General features: G+C 35.7%; 1 pseudogene; it reads left to right on the plus strand.

Moving 5' to 3' along the window:
- The first annotated feature begins 658 nt into the window (after positions 1–658).
- LOC132531923 (phenylalanine--tRNA ligase alpha subunit-like) lies at positions 659–10,340 on the plus strand (annotated as a pseudogene).
- The last annotated feature ends 1,421 nt before the right edge of the window (positions 10,341–11,761 follow it).

Raw genomic sequence — 11,761 nt, forward strand, 5'->3', positions numbered from 1 at the left:
TGCATAGCACAGGGAGATCAGCTTGGTGCTTTGTGACCACCTAGAGTGGTGGGATATGGAGGGTGAGAGGGAGACACAAGAGGGAGGTGATATGGGGATATATGTATATATATATATATAGCTGATTCACTTTGTTATAAAGCAGAAACTAACACACCATTGTAAAGCAATTATACTCCAATAAATATGTTTAAAAAATGCTGTTTTTCCTATTTATTTTGTACAACCTAGTCATTTTATATGGTGACCTTGTGGCAGGGCTCTAAATGTGATAGAATGGGCCATATTTCCCATCTATCTTCTCTAAGAGAAGTAAATCAGGTAATGCCCAACTTCCATGTCATGGTTGTTGTGGTATCAATAGAGTCCTAAATTCTGAGGCTCAGTTATTCTCAGTGTCCTTTTATCACATCCAAGACACCAAGGCTCATGAGTAACATGCTTGGGAGTGGGAAATGGATCAAGTTGCTCTTTATAATTTGCCATAATATATCAGGATTGGACAAAAAAATGGAATGCAATTTGACTGATAAAAAATTAACCTGCTGAAATTAGTAACATTAGAGGTGGCTGTTGTTATGGCTTACAAGTGAGTGTGTGGTATCTGGTCCCAGTGAGTATGGAAGTTAGTTTTTTGGAATGTAAATGACTTCAGCTAATGAAGTTGCCGGTCGTGGACAGGGTTAAAGAAATTCAGGTTGAACTTATAAAAAGTCAAGAAACTTCTAATGCAGTATTCTCTGATGCTGTCATGTGTTCTCAACACAAATATGAAGTGTTGGCCTTGGAGAGGTAGAGAAATAGAGCATAAACATTGGGAAGGTGTAGAATGAAAAATAATATACTTGGGTTTTGTCCCATAAAGTCTCAGAACTTCAAAAACTCTAGGAATTTCCTGAGTGAGAAGAGTTGCATTGTTATGGCAAAGAAGAGGTGGTTCATGCTGGGTTCATTAATAGTTTCTGGATGGGAGCTGGTCACCAGAATAACCAAAAAGGGGATTAGAGGGTTGAGACTTTCAACTGCCAGACCTCTGGGGAAGAGTTTAGAGACTGAGTTTAATCCTGTGACTAATGATTTAATTAATCATGCCTACTAATAAAACTTCACTAAAAACTCTGGACACTAAAGCTTAATAGAGCTTCCTGGCTGGTGAACACATTCACTTGGTTGGTAAATATTGATGTACCAAGAGGGTGAAATGTCTTGACTCTGTGGGGTGATGGCACAGAAGCTTTGTGTTTGGAACCCTCTCAGACCTTTCCCTATGTGTATTCTTTATGATAACAGTCTAATCTTAAGCGTAGCACTTTCAGTGAGCTCTGTGAGTTGTTCTAGTGAATTATCAAAACTGTGGGGATTGCAGAACATTGAAATTTTTAGCTAGTCAGTCAGACACTAACTCTGCCTGGTGATTAGCAGCAGAACTCCATTTTAGTACCTCCATTTGCTGTTACTCAAGTTGGAATGGAAACATAATGGAAGAGAAGCTCTGATACACTGATAATTGAATTTTGCATTAGGATACATAGAGACGATGTCTTGAATATAAGTAGATATTTCCCATGTTTATATTCTGGCAAAGCCACACTTCTCAGTATAGTTAAGAGGGACTTATTTTGGAAGTATTTTTCAATGTGAGGTGTGGACAACTTGGTAACATGTTTTTCTGAAAGCTGACAAAGTCTGCAGTGAAGGACGTTGTGTTGTTGGGATGGAATTTGAAAGTCTTCACTTGTGAGTAGAAATAAAGCCTGAAGTATTAAATAAGACCTTTCCTTTGAGATCAGTTGGACACCACTGAGTAACTTTGAACAGGGAAGCAACATTTTTAAAGGCTCACTCCTGCTGCTGAGTTGAGAAAGGTAAAGAAGAGGAATAGCAAAAGTGAATGTAGCAAGAGTGCAGAAGTTGTTGAAATAATCCAGGAAGGAGATGATTGGACTAGGGAGGTAGCAGTTGCTAAAGTTCTAAAGTAAAAGCAAAGGTTCAAATGTAGTATGCAAAGTTTTAAATAAAACTGTTCAATAACTGTGCATATAAGAAAATGCAATCCTATAGTAAAAGACAAAGAATAATAAAGACAGTATTTGGAAAGAACATGTAAGTTAATAGAATTAGGCCAAACCTACTTCTTATCAATTAATGTAAACAGAACAAATATAATTATTAAAAGAAATAGAGTTACAAGTTCTAATGAAGAACATTACACCGAGTTTACCTGAAAATATATAACTAAAATGAAAATGACACAGACATGTCACTCAGATTTTTAAAGTATGCAAAAATGCTTGGGACTTCCCTGGCAGTCCAGTCGTTCAGACTCTGCTTCCACTGCAGGGACCACATGCTTGACTCCTTGTTGAAGAACTAAGATCCTGCATGCCGCATGGCCAAAAAAATAATGCTTACCAGACAGCTGCTAACAAAGAGTTTAAAGAATCTATGATATTACTTTCAAGCACTTTGTAGTAAAGTTAAAAGTATTTTCTAAGAAAAAGATGAACTTTAAATTATAGAAGGTAAATACACAATAAGGTTTAACAATCATATTTTTACATATCAAATAAAACAGCTGATAAAAGTAAGAGAGAGAGAGGGTGAGGGAAGAAGAGGAGGAAGGAACAAAGGAAGAGAGGAAAAGAGGAGGGTAGGGTAGAATACATAAAAGTATAAAATAAAATACACAAAGCACAATAAACAGGATGAGCAAAGAGAATTGTATAAGATACAACAGAAATAGAGAAATTGAACTCATATCTTTCAGATCTTCCTAATCAAATATCCTAAAGTTAATAATGAAATAGACAATGTGATCAGGCAATCTATGAGCTTAAACAAAAGAACTCATGTGAAACTTTGCTTTTTTTTTTACAAGAAATAACATTTTTAACATACACACACACATATGTTGTCTAAAATTCTCTCATCTCCCCAAAAACTGAATCCATTGTTCAATTCAATGTTCAAAGTGGAATAATATAGACCATTTTCTCTGAATAACACTAGAAATTGAGAGAGAGAGGAAATGAGAGAAAGACAGAGAGAGAGAGAAAGAAAGAAAATTTCAGAAAATTAAATATTTACCTCATAAATAACTCTTGGACAAAAGAAAAATATAAAATAGGAGATTGCAAAATAACAAGAAAATAATGGTCGTGAAAACACAACATATCAAAATTAATGATCTATGACTAAAATGAGGCTGAGAAAAAATAATAGACATTTGTTCACATACATAAACACATAATGATCAACCTCAAAAATATTTTTTAAAAAATAGAACAGAATTTTTGACAACACTTTGCAAATTGCTTACTGTCTTTATTTCCTTTAACTATTCTTCTATATTAAGTCTGTGGGCCTTTGGTTTGAGATGGTCCAAGTTTAACACTTTCTATTTTTCACTGTTGCCCTCAATGGGGAGTTGTCCTTTCTTTTCCTCTCTTTTTCTCCTTTTCTTTCAGATGTGAGAAGGGTGGTTTGTGGGTAGCTTCCAGGACACTTATGTTACATACCATGAACCAAAGAATTCTTAAAGCACAGCATAGGACAAAAATTGGCAAAAATATTGGTTTTCTTATAAATTTCATACACTAATAAAAGATAGAAAATGTGAGTTTTTATAACAAAAGAAAATGAGAGCCTATTTGGGGAATCATTAGTTAGAATGTAAAGATTTAAAGTTACAGTTTCCTAATATAAGTCATAAGGAGCTTTAATATGTAAAAGGTTGTAATAAACTCAGCTGGGAAAGAAATTTTCAATCCCTTCTCATCTGAATTCGGCTAGTTATAATAGCTACTTTGATTAATAGTGGGCATCTTTTCTTTTTTTTTTTTTTCCTCAGAATTACTGTGAAGATATCTCTGTGAAAATCTTGAAATATGTTTGTATGAGGCAGCCTCTGTCTGTGGGGGAAGGTGAAGAAAGCATACTTTTTTTTATCTAACATGTACAATGTAGGTAGTTAAGGATTTTTGATGTATGCTAGTGACATTTAGATATATATGTCCATGGTCTATTAGGATTATAAAGAAATAAGACAAAGTTACAGAAAAGATAAAATAATAAGCCTCTCACTGTGTCCCATTTCTTATGAAGATGACTTGAAACATGTTTTTAATATTGGAGCTGTAACACCTTTAGCAAATGATTTTCAGTATTAAGAATTAACTAGGTAATTGACTGACTCAATGTATGAACAATGCCAAGGGACCAAGATAATCTCCCACATATCTGTAGCCAATTGAGGGTTTTGTTATTTCATGATATCCTGGACCCCTATCCAAAGCAACACACTATGACTAGAGTAAGTTTCCTTTTTGGTCCCATTATCAAGTGTTCTTTGATGGATATTTATTTCCAAATGTATTTTATGTTGTTTTGTAAGTAGAGATGCATACATGAAAATGATTTCTTGGTGTATAATTCTGACTATGCTTTGGTACCACTGACAAAAAGCAGGTGAACAAGAGTTAAGGAAAGAAATTAAGTGCTTGCCTCCAAAGAAGCCAATACATACTCTTCCCACTAAAACACCCATAAATAATGTGGTATAGCTGTGTTTCTGACTATTCCTTAATAGCATATACTACTGTAAACCATAAGACCATAAAAAAAGGGCAAATATTTAAAGGATTTATATAATATTTGTGTAATTAGATATTTTACATTTTGCTGGAGAGATGTTTTCTGTAGATAAATATGTGAATTTTTACCTATATATTTCTTTCTGGATTTTTTGTTGAGATTAGCCAAATCTAATTGCCCAAATATTATATATTCATGTAAGTATTTAAACAAGGATAAATTGCTTTATTTTAAAGGAAACTACTAGCTAACTTCCTGTTCAAAATTCTCATAAAGGTGAATGAGGAAAGGACTAACATCTAAATAGTAAATTAGTCAAAACATAGTCAGAAATATTTTTCCAGATATCTCATTGTATGTATCTCAGTTTCTAATACAATATTGAATAACTGCAAGTTTATCCATCAACAGAGAATGGTTAAATGAATATCTAAAACTGAAATGTTATGGAGCTAATAAATGGACAATGTGGATCTTTTGCTCTCTTGTTGTCGAACTCAAATTCATGTTCCTGCTGCACAATGAGTCAAACAAACTGAAAGTTCAGAGTTTAGAGTAGAAAAGGTTTATAGCAAGGGCCATGCAAGAAGTACACACAGCTTGTGCTCAAAAGACTTGAACTCCTGGTGCTCTTCAGGGAAGAGTTTTTATAGACAGTTTTTTTTGTTAAGGCTGCAGAGTGCAGAACTGTCTTCTGATTGGTTGTTGGTGAGGTGACAGAGTGGTGATTAAGGAATCTCAATCATCAGCCTTCTGGTTCCAACCAGTCTGTGATCTATGTGCTTGTGCTCAGCCTGAAGTTACAATCCTCCGCCTGGGTATTTCCTGTAGAAGAACTCAAAGATATGTATCAGCTTTATCACTACACTACATGTTTCTTGAATGCTTTTCCTTTGTTTCTGCATTCCCTCACTTCCCTAATTAGTAACTATTTGAATCTGCCCTTTGGAACTCAGAGAAGGCCTACAAGCAAGAAGCTAGGGACAAAGAAAGGCTTTTGTACCCAGGAGAGCCTCACAGGTTCCTGCATGATTTCACTCTCACTCTTTTGCCCTTTAATGCTCATTAAAATGTCATTTTCTAAAGGTTGGATTTAAGAATATTCATATTTCACTAATTTTTAGTTGTTTACTGATATATCTGTTACAAAGTTATTTTAATTTGTAAACAAAAATCTTTGAAATTAACTATATTAATCTCATTATAAGATCTCCCAGTTTCTATATTTATGCTTTTCCGTAACTTATGTGAGGTAGATAAAAATATTATAGCATTTACAGTAAATGTATTATTTTGTGTTTGTAGCTATTTGATGTTCCTACTGTTAAATAAAATTCATATTTTATGGCAAGACAAGAAAAAATTAAACATGAAAAACTTTTCTCTGCCCTTTGGCCTCCTCTCTGCCCCCTACTGTTCATTGTGTATCTGCATTATGCATCAACCACACCTCCGCCATTGACAGAAATACCTGATCAACCATAAAGAGCAACATTCTTCTAGCATCCACAAGATAACTCTTTAAAAGATAACATTCTTTCTTGATTTTGTAAGGGGCAACGATGACACTTAGATCTGGATTATGTAAACTGTCAATAATATATCAATTAATGTAAACCTTCTGTTTAAAAACTTATATAACTGTGCCTTGACTTCTAATGGACAAAACAGTTCTCAGAGCTTTTTGATGTGTTCTTCTCAATTTATAATCCTCAAATTTGGCTTGAATAAAATTTTTCACCTATTTCATAGACTGACTGATTAATTTTTCATCAACACTACTTACCATACTCTTATTTATATAACTTAAGTTTACAAATGAAAGTTACCTTCCTATGGACCATAGAATATCAAAATATCTTAAAAAAATGATTTGTTAAAATTAGTGTCCTCTTTTAGGAAGCATATAAAGACATTTTAATGGGATGCATGTTAAAGCAAATATTGTTCTTAAACCTAAATTGTTGATAAAAATCAGTCCTCTGACCTAATCAAAACGTTGTTTTTATTTGTACCACAAAATTAACCAGAATTCAATGACAGTGTTTAAAGTTATTTTTTGTTGTTGTTGCAGTTAACAGGTAGAGATGTGTTTCATATATGAATTCAAATGTCAATTTTTATAATACTACCAGAGATTGAAGTCTCTGTCTTATATACTTCTCTATAGGTCAAGTAGTTTCAATTTATTCATACTTCTAGTCAATGTTTATGACTTTCTCTATAAGAGTAAAACTGATTCTTTTCCCAGAGGCTAGAAAATTTTACAATGATGACTTTCTGGGGATAAGAATCCTGAAGTCCATTTTCTGCTGGGGAGCAATCTTCTCAGCTACATGGAGACTGCCACAAGCCAGATTGTATTATGTTATATTGTGAGAAAGCATTCATTTTTGAACATTTGCAGCTGTTTGGAATCTTTCATTTTCCAAGAGCATGTATTCTCTATAGTTCCATTTTAGCTATTAATTTTCTAAACCTTTGCTTTTCCAGTCTTTTTCTTGTATCATTAGAAATATTTAACAAAATATTTTTTGGGTAAAAATTCCGCTTTTTGTGAATTTGTTTTGTATATTTTCTGAGGATTTGAATCTTTGGCTTTAGAGCCTATAATTTGTCTATTAAGAGACAATGGACACAAACATAGATGTAATGATCAATTGCCATGGAGATAAGCATATTACCATAGCAACTTGTATCATGTATATGTGTGTGAAAAATCCTGAGGGATGGGGAAGCAAGATGTTGGATACATGTGTGTATGTATTTTAATATTTTCGAAGGCTGAAGGATAATTTATCTTCTCTTAATTAGTGACTATCTTTCCAATTCATTGAAGAAATGGATGTAGAGTTACCTTGCCGATTCTGGTCTTTTGCTTTGTATCTAACACATACTCATTCTATGTATATGGAAAATTAGTTATTCTCTTGTTGATCCACTTATGGGTTCATAAAGAGCATTTCAATTATTTGAACAAAGGGTCAGCTTAATTAATAATAATAATAAACCTGCATGGCATTCAGAACACTGTAGGACACAAAGAGAAGATGGTAGAGAATAGGCATTTAAGTTACTGAGATAAAATAGAGTCAAGGACAGTGATATGGATAAATATAAACCAAAAAAAAAAAAATCAAACTTTGCATTCTATTTTACTGGTAAAATAAATTGAGTTATATTAAGAAATCCAAAAGTGATTATTTTATTATTGTTCACAATTAATAAATGCCCTCCTTCCCTGTAAGAGGATTGATTATACACCCCTACCAACAACCATGTGACTTCATTGCAGAGAAACGTACATCCCACCACTTTGACTTTGGGCTAGATCCTATAGCCTGCTTTGACCAGTGGAATGTGAGAAGAGTTCACCCAACTGCGTGCAAGCAAGAGCTTTAAGAAACACTGTGAATCTCTGTGACTCTTTTGTTCTCTTCTCTTTTACACAAAACAACGTGTCTGAAACAGAGTCTTCTCCTCAGCCTGAGTCCTGGAAGGAGAGGATATGTGGATCAGAGCAGCTACAGCTCGCACTCAGGTATTGTTATGTAATGTAAGCCAATGACTTTTTTCTAATCTTTGCAAATCTGCAAGTATGCAAATTAAAATGAACTTTTGTTTGTTTGTTTGTTTTTGGTTATTTATTCATCTGTCATCCCTCCCCATTCTTTTTTAAATCATTTTAATTCTTTTTATTCTAGTAAGAACAAAGCATGAGATCTATCCTCAAATTTTTAAGTGCACACAACAGTTAACAACACTATAGTATTGTTAACCATAGGCACAATGCTGTACAGCAAATCTCTGGAATTTATTAATCTTGCATAATTAAAACTGTATACCCATTGAACAGCAATTTTCTGTTTTCCCTCCCCTCAGCCCCTGAAACCACATTCTACTCTCTCTTCCTGAGTTTGGCTTTTTTAGATTCTACATGTAAGTGGAACCATGAATATTTGTCCTTCTATGACTGGCTAATATTAATCAGCATAATGCCCTCAAAGTTCATTAATGCTCCTGCATATGGCAAGGTTTTCTTCTTCTTCTAAAGCTAAATAATATTATATTGCATGGATCTACCACATTTTATTTATCCATTCATCTGTCAATGGACACTTAGGTTGTTTCTTTGTCATGGGTATTATGAATAATGCTTCAATGAACATGGGAATGAATATATCTCTTCATGATCATGATTTAAATGATTTTGAACATATACCAAAAGTGGGATTTGGAGATAATATGGTAATTCTATTTTTATTTTTTAAGGAACCTCCCCATTCTTAATGTGTGTTTAGTAGAGCTGAGTCTACCCCAGCATTTTGGCTTTTGCTGGTTCAACCAGAGTATGGTTTTCATCATGTGGTACACTAAGATTAAGGATTGCACTTAACATTTTTGGAAGAGAAGCATCACATCCCCCTACCCCAACCTGGGGGACTGACCTTGGCAGAACACAAGCTGGTCTTGCTGCAGCAATGCATCAATAAGGAGAGAGTCAACCCAGAAGGGCTCTTCAATAAGCAGCAACGGAACCTATTAACTGTCCGTGAGGTGAAATATACATTTCCAATTATGTAACCTGTTCATTGGGTGTTTGGGTCACCTTGCTGTAAAAAATCAGTAACAATTATAATTTCCTCAAATTTCTATTGTTTATTTAAGAGTTTTAGTAAATATATATACTAATGCTCTAAATTGATACAAGAATATTAATGACTCAATCTTTATGTGGCTTTAGATTTTATCATAATAAAATATTTTTAGTGTTGCTACCTTATTTAAAATCATTTTACTTAGGAGGAAGCTGCTGACTGAAGTGACTGAAGACCTGCTGTGTGAGAAAAGGCAGCATCTTCAGCACCAGCATCCAAGCAGGAGGTGGAACTGTGCCCCTGGATGATTTTCAGCGGCTCCTAGCAGGGCTGCCCTTCAAGCCCTACAACTTCTGGGCCCCCGGCCTGTCCTCCACCACAGCGTACACCTGCACACCCTGCTCAAGTCCACACCCAGGTCTGGCAGATCTATCTGGAGTTGTGGTTCACGGGGATGGCAATGGTCTACCTCCTGGAGTGCTTCTTCTGGTACTTCTGACACCCTCTTCTAGCCCCAGCAGCACCAAGGACACGACCAGCATGACACCTTCCTGAGATATCCAGCTGAAGCCTTGCAGCTCCTAATGGATTATATCCAACAGGTCAAGCCAACCCACTCTCAGAGTGGCCAGGGCTCACAGGTGAACAAACGGGACTGCAGGGGGCAGAAGGAGGTGGGGAAAGTCGCTGCATGTGCACGCACACCATGTCAGCCGCCACTCTCTGCCACCCTGCCTGAGCAAGCCCTTCATGCTCGCAAAGTACCTCACCTTCTACCATGTGTTCTGGAAGGAGACCCTGCATGCCTCACATTTGGCCGAGTTCCACCAGATCCATGGCCTTGTGGTTGACCACTGCCTCACCCCAGTCATCTCGTGGGCATCATGCCATGGTTCTTCACCAAGCTAGTATCTCCCAACTCACTTCAAGGCGGCCTACAGTCCTACACAGAGCCCAGCATGGAGATGATGGCTACCACCAAGTCCCGAAGAAGTGGATGGAGGCTGGGAGCTCTGGGCTCTTTTGCCTCAGATGCTGATGCCCATGGGGCTCCCTGGGAACTGGTCAGTTGTTGCCTGAGGCCTCTCCCTGGAGAATCTGACCATGAACAAATGTGGCATCAAAATACCTGGGAGCTGGTGGGCCTAGGATGAATCTGCATATGGGGTAATACAGCCCGTTGCACTGCCTGAACGCCAAACCAATTCAGGTATAAATAATATAATTTGTGAGATGGGGGGTTGAGGGGTACTTGGTGGGGCAGAGGGAAAATGGGAAAGAAAAAAGGGGGTAAGGAGAGGCATCCAGTGTATTGCTTTATAACTTTGTTAAAAAATTCAGTTGCCTAAATTTGGGGGAATATTTTGTAGTCTAATTCCATTCCCTTAGTCTATGGATCTGTCCTTTCACCAATACCACCGTTGTATTGATTAATGTAGCTTTCAAGTAAACATTTAAATTGAAATGTATGAATCTTCCAAGTTTGTTCCTCAGCTTTAAAGTCATTTTTGTCAATTCAGGTTTCTTTGTCTTTGCATATAAACTTTACACTTGACCTTCAGATATCTACAAAAATCTTCCTGGAATTTTAATTAGGATTGCACTGAATCTACAGATCTAATTGAGGATATTTCCTAACAATGTTGAGTCTTCCAGTCTAAGAAGATGGTATATCTCTTCATTTATTTGTTGTTTAATTACTTTCATTTGTGTTTTATGTTTTATAGTTTTCAACATACGGATCCTGAACATATTTTTGTTAGGGTTTTACCTAATATTTCAATTTTATTTATTGCTATGGTAAATGAAATTTATTTTTTTTAATTCCATTTGTTCATTGCTAGTAGGTAGGAATAAAATTGAAATTTTTATGTCCACTTTGCATCCTAAGAGTTGATAAACTTTATTAATTCTAGAAAAATTTCTGAGTTTTTCAGATTTTCCACATAGAAAATCATTTCATCTGTGATTAAAAAATGCTTATTTCGGGCTTCCCTGGTGACACAGTGGTTGGGAGTCCACCTGCTGATGCAGAGGACGTGGGTTCGTGCCCCGGTCCGGGAAGATACCATGGAGTGGCTGGACCCGTAAGTCATTGCCACTGAGCCTGTGCGTCCAGAGCCTGTGCTCCACAATGGGAGAGGCCACAACAGTGCGAAGCCCGCATACCAAAAAAAAAAAAATGCTTATTTCTACTTTTATATTCTGTGTGCTTTGAATTTATGTCACTTTATCATTATATTGACTAGCATATCCAGCATAATGTTACATATGTCAGGAGAGAGATTGCTTTTACCTTGTTGCTGATTTTAGGGGTAAGGCATACAGGCCTTCGCTATTAAGTATGATGTTAACAGTGGTTATTTTAGATACCCTTGTGAAGTGAAGGAATTCCCTTTTATTCCAAATTTACTGAGTGTTTATCACAAACTGATGTTGATTTTTTTTTCAAATGCTTTCTATGCATCTGTTGATAGGATCTTGACCTTGTTAAGTCTGTTATTATGATGAATCACAATGATTGATATATAGATGTTGAACTTGCCTTGAATTATTAAAATAAATTCCAT

Source organism: Lagenorhynchus albirostris, chromosome 13 (assembly GCF_949774975.1).
Source record: "Lagenorhynchus albirostris chromosome 13, mLagAlb1.1, whole genome shotgun sequence".
NCBI classification, from domain to species: Eukaryota; Metazoa; Chordata; class Mammalia; order Artiodactyla; family Delphinidae; genus Lagenorhynchus; species Lagenorhynchus albirostris.